The 6025-nt window shown below is 44.9% G+C and overlaps 1 pseudogene; it reads left to right on the top strand.

Moving 5' to 3' along the window:
- The first annotated feature begins 660 nt into the window (after nucleotides 1-660).
- On the top strand, nucleotides 661-2226 carry LOC132232594 (T-complex protein 1 subunit epsilon-like; annotated as a pseudogene).
- The last annotated feature ends 3799 nt before the right edge of the window (nucleotides 2227-6025 follow it).

Raw genomic sequence — 6025 nt, 5'->3', positions numbered from 1 at the left:
CTCTTCTGAGTTAGGAAATCTCACATGTTCACTTTGCTCTCTTGCTTCAGCAAGCCTTCTCTGGAAGGACACTCTGTTCAGGTCATGCTCTGCACTGGCTGCCTTGTGATCCTGAAGGAGGCCAAACAGCCACACCCTCTCTGGGGACTTCACTTCCTTTCCTATGTGGGGGTTCACGCACATGGGAATTTCCTAGATAAACCTAGGAAGGGATGAACCCCTTAACCCCATGTGGGGTACGGGAGGCTGAATAATAGTCTACCAATGAAAGGTCTCTCTGAGGAGGTGAAACTTAAAGAGACACCCCAAAAAAGAGCAAAATAACCATCAGAAGGAATGAGGCCCTGGCTGGTTTGGCTCATTGGATAGAGCGTCGGTCTGGGGACTAAAGGGTCCCAGGTTCGATTCCAGTCAAGGGCATGTACCTTGGTTGCGGGCACATCCCCAGTAGGGGGTGTGCAGGAGGCAGCTGATTGATGCTTCTCTCTCATCGATGTTTCTAACTTTCTATCCCTCTCCCTTCCTCTCAGTAAAAAATCAATAAAATATATTTTTTTAAACGGAAGGAATGAGGATGGAGCACTCCAGAATGAGGAAATAAAGGCACAAAAGCTGGGTGATCTCTGCTGACTGTGGGAAAGTAACTCCTGCTGCTGCACCATGGTGTCCGTCGGGACTCTCACCTTCAATGAAGATGGGCACCCTTTCCTCCTCACCACAGATCAGGACTGCAAGTCTCCTCTTATGGAACTTGTGGTTCTCAAGTCTCATATAATGGCAGCAAAGGCTGTAGCAAAAAAATGCGAACATCCCTTGGACCAAGTGGTAGGGGATGAGGATGTCGATGTGACTGCAATGATGGTGCCACCATTTTGAGCATGATAAATGTTGATCATCAGTTTGCCGAGCTCCTAGCCGAACTGTCCAAATCACAGGCTGAAGAAATTGGAGGTGGAGCCACAGGAGTGGTTGTCCTGGCTGGCGCCTTGTTGGAAGAAGCTGAGCAGTTGCTGGACCTCAGCTTTCACCAGATCAGGATCACGGAAAGCTATGAGCAAACCTACCACAGTGCTATCTTGCACCTGGACAAGAAAAGTGATAGTGTCCTTGTTGACAGCAAGAACAATGAGCCCAATTCAGACTGCAAAAACCATGCTGGGCTCCAAAGTGGTTAACAGCTGTCCCCAACAAATGGCTGAGATTGCCTTGAATGCTGTCCTCCGTGTGGCAAATATGCAGAATAGACGCTTTGAGCTCATCAAAGTAGAAGGCAAAGTGGGCAGGAGGTTGGAGAACACTGAATCTATTAAGGGCATGACTGGGGACAAGAATTTCAGTTACTCACAAATGCCAAGACAAGTTGAAGATGCTAAGAATGCAATTCTCACATGTCCATTTGAACCACTGAAGCCAAAGATGAAGCATAAGCTGGATATGACCTCCATCCAGAAATATGAAAAGGAGAAGTTTAAAGGGATGATTCAGGAAATTACAGAAACTGGCCCTCACCTAGCTATTTGGAGTGGAGCTTTGACGACGAGCAAATTATTTACTTCTTCAGAACAACTTGCCTGTAGTTGATGGGGTAGGAGGACCTGAAATTTAGTTTATTGCCAGTTTGACAGGAGAGAGATCAGCCCAGGCTTTTCAGAGCCCACAACTGAGAAGCTGGGCTTTGCTGGGCTTGTAAAAGAGATCGCATCTGGGACACCTAAAGGCAAGATGCTGGTTATTGAGCAATGAAAGAACTCTAGAGCTGTAACCATTTTCATCAGAGGAGGAAACAATATGGCCATTGAGGAAGCAAAACTATCCCTTCATGATGCTTTGTGTGTCATCTGGAACCTCGTCCATGTTAATGGTGGAGGTGCTGCTGAAATCCCTGTGCTCTGGCAGTTAGCCAAGCAGCCGATAAGCGCCCAACGTTGGAGCAGTGGCCATGCGATCGTTCGAGGATGCCCTAGAGGCCATCCCCATGGCTCTTTCTGAGAAGAGTGGCATGAATCCCATCCAGATGACGACTGAAGTCAGAGCCAGACAAGTGAAGGAGATGACCCCTGCTCTTGGGATTGACTGCACAATGCTTCATATCACAATTGATATGAAGCAGCAACATGTATAGAAACCTTGATTGGCAAAAAGCAAAAGATACCTCTTGCTACACAAATGGATAGAATGATTCTGAAGATTGATAATACCCATAAGTCCAGAGAATATAAAGAATAAAGAAAAAAATTAAGATACAATGCAGTAGTAGGATTGACTACTGTGATTAAATAAATGGGTGTCTTGTGATATAAAACAACAACAAAACACAAAAGATTAGAGAAAGAGAGAACTTGAAAAGTTCAGGGAACAGAGAGAGACTAGCATTATGAATGACCTTGGGGGACATGGGGAAAGTCTGGAGTTTTTTAAGAGCAAGGGTAAGTTCATGAGAATAATAATAACAAATAACAACAATAGCTAACAATCATAGGCATAGTGACATATATGTACACCAGGACTTGCAGGTATAGTTTTAAGTACTTTATTTCATCAATTAAATTCTCAAAACATTGCATAAGGAGGTACCATTTATTCCCATTTTGCAGCTGAAGAAACTGAGGCACCGGGAAGTTAAATTACTTGCCAAACCCACAAAGCTAGCAGGTGGTGGAAACCAGAATTCAAAGCCAGGCCATCTGGTTGGCCAGGCCCTGTTTGAAGCATTGGGCTGTCCTGCTTTTCCTGCGGGGGACTTCACACAGAAAGGTCGTCCTCTGTGTGGCAGGGGAGGGATCAAGGATGCTTCCTAGGTTTTGAGCTTGAGCAAGTGAGAGAGGAGTAGGCCTGGTAGGAAGGGTCCGCAAGCCCGGAATCTTGCCCTTCGGCAGCCCCTAAGCCGGAGTCAACCCTCAGCCACATTCTAGAGAAAGCCCAGTACACAGATGCCAAGGTTAGCCTGCACTGGCAGGCCTGTGCCAAGAACCACAAAAGCCTCATTTTATTTAAAACACAGTGCTTGGCAGAATTCCTGACCTAGACAGAGACAAGCCCATTACTTCATCTCATAAGCTGCATTACAGCCTCTGTTTTCATGTATCTCTTAGCAAGGCCTCTCAGCCGAAAATCCAGCCAGCCCATCAATCACTCCTCCCGGAGGCCCACAGATCAGGCTGCGGAGGTCGACATCCCAGCAGACACCCGCAGACATTTTCACATGGGATTAAGCCCCAAAGACATTCCTGTTTGTGCATAGGGGGCCTTGTTGCTTTATATTTTTTAATTAAAAGCAGATTTTTATCAATCTCCCCAAAAATCTATTGGGGGAACTGTAATTTTGCTTCCAATCTTCCTATTTAATACTCCCCTAATGCCCATAAAAAGCTTTGGAGTTTCAGTTCACGATTTTAATCTTCACAGATAATTAGTGGGTAGAATGACTTGGGGAGAGAAGCAGGTATATATTTTCACAACTTGGTCAGGAGTGGGTGGGTGAGTTGTGTGGAAGGTCCCCAGGCAGTCTTGGCACATCTCCATTTCTGAAACATAAACACACAATTCATTTGAAGGAGCATTCATTTAGGCTCTTTCATTGCTGCCATAAAAAGTGCTTTCCCCTCTTATTTCTGCCGCACCTTGTAATAATGCCACTTGGCTCTCCCACCTTCAGCGGCCTCCTACAGGATCCTCAGTCATTTCCCTGCCCCGTGCCACCTCGGCCCCACCTACTTGTCTTATATTTGCAGTCAGTCCCCCTTGGACATGGTCAGGCCTTTCCTACAGTCCCTCCTTTCCTCTGTTCCTCCTCCCTCCTGCTCAGCCCACTCCCCACACTTCCCTCCTTCCCCTCCTTTCCCTCCGTTTCTTCTCCTTACAGCCTCCTTACAGCTACTATTACCATTAACTGATCACCTTCTACATGGGTCAGAAACTGTTATAACACATGTGTACTTACCTTAAAGCCTTATATTATTTATGTGAAATAAGTGTTACACATAACCACATCAGCGCACACACACTTCTTTGACATTTAAAGAATCTGAGGCCAAGCAATTTTACTGAAACCCCTTTTCCCCTTCATTTTCTCTGCCTTTCCACTCCCCTTTATCAGATATATGTACATATATACATATATACATATATACATATATACATACATACATACATACATACATACACAAATAATAGACATATGTACAGGCAGGCAGGTACACAGATGGAGACAGAAGGGCCGACACCAGAACAGACACTTAGAAGAAAGACAGGTAGAGAGACACACAGACAGATGGTAGATGGATGGATGGATAGATAGATAGATAGATAGATAGATAGATAGATAGATAGATAAGGAGGTGGGACTGCAACAACAGGCAAAAGTCAAACAAATACCTCATTCCACATTTTGGTCCCTTTTCTCAGCTGCATTTCTCCCTCCACCTTTATTCCCTCTGCTCTTCTGCTGGGTGGAATCATAGCCTACTGAAAAGTCCTTGAGGCAGATTTTAAAGGCTGGAAACAATGAGAACTCAGAGGCTCTGTGGTTATCAGGTGTGAGTCAGGACACATGAGATGATGGATGTGAACGATCTTTTTTGACAAACAGTAAAGTTCTCAAAGGTGAGAGGGTATCAAAATCATCCATAATTTAATAGAGTTCAAGGTCTGAGGGGAGGTGGCTTAGGACAGTGGTTCTCCGCCTGGCTGTGCATTTGAATCACCCTGAGGACTTCTTAAAGCCCAGATTGTTGAATTCCACCCCCAGGAGTTTCTGATTCAGTAAGTTTGGGTGGAGACTAAGAATTCACTTTTCCAACCAGTCCCCAGATGATGGTGATGCTACTGATCCAGGGACCTCACTTGGATAACCACTGCTATTAAGTCATGGTCAGAGGTTAATTTGGATATTACAATGATGTTCAATCATGTCTCTTTAATTAAGTCATATTATCTGGCATATTTGAAAATGAAGGAAAGAGCAGTGATTTGGTTGTTTTCAAGGTTGGGTCAAGATTTCAGAGGATGACTGAACTTTAAATGATCCACCCCACATTTTCTGACACTATCTGGAACTCTCATCTCCGACTACCATAAGTCTACCCGTTTGGCTCCTCGTCCTGCATGATGAAAGTAGAGACCTTGTCTGTCTTATTGAACACTCGAACTCCAAGACCTGAAGAGTTACTCTACCTGGAATTTCAGATGTTTGTGTTTGGTGAATGAGCCAGTGAATGAATGGATAGGTTGCCCTACATGATATAGGCAGAAGAATGGGCTCAGAGCTGGACCAGCTGGGTTTGAGTCCCTGCTCCACTGTGTAGACCATTGTTAGTTAGTCAGGCTTAGAGCCCTGCGCAGGAAATCTCTGAAATGGCATTGCTCATTATGCTAAAAAAAAAAAAAAACACCCACCCCCGGGCAGGGAAGGAGCTTCTCAAATGGTTCTCCTGTCCTGACAGAATAATCCAACTGGTGGGTAAAAGAAGCCCTTAGGGAACTGCTCACGTCCCCTCCCCCTCCACGCTGTGCACTGACTCCTTGTAGAGAGTCTGATTCTCCCTCCAGAGCCGGCAGCATTTGAAACTGACTTGAACAAAGTTGCACGCAGACGCCTATGAAGATGGGCATTTCCTCTTTGAGCAAAAAAGGCAGTGAATTCTTAGGAACCACACCCAGTTTCTAAAATTGGGTCAGCTCATTATTGGCAGTCATTTTCAGAGGCCTCGAGGGCAAAATAAGTCAAATACAAAATGGCTATTAACTTCCTGAAATTTCAAACCAGCTGGGGAAATTAGAAAAACTAATAGGAAAATAGATCTTGCAACCCTGAAACTGAGGTAACTGAAAAAAAATGTAAAGATGAGATCAATCACGGAAGAAGGGTCGTTTCCCGAGGACGAGGTATCTCTAGCGGGACTGAATTTCAACACCCCTGGGAAAGGTTAAGGAAAATTAAAGGAGGCTCTAGAATTTGGGCTGCACATTAAAACCACGCAGGGAGCTTTCAAACCCAAACAAAAGTAAAGCATCCCAGGCACTACGG

The sequence above is a fragment of the Myotis daubentonii genome, chromosome 4 (genome assembly GCF_963259705.1).
Source record: "Myotis daubentonii chromosome 4, mMyoDau2.1, whole genome shotgun sequence".
NCBI lineage: Eukaryota > Metazoa > Chordata > Mammalia > Chiroptera > Vespertilionidae > Myotis > Myotis daubentonii.
This window is presented reverse-complemented; position numbering and strand designations above follow the sequence as displayed.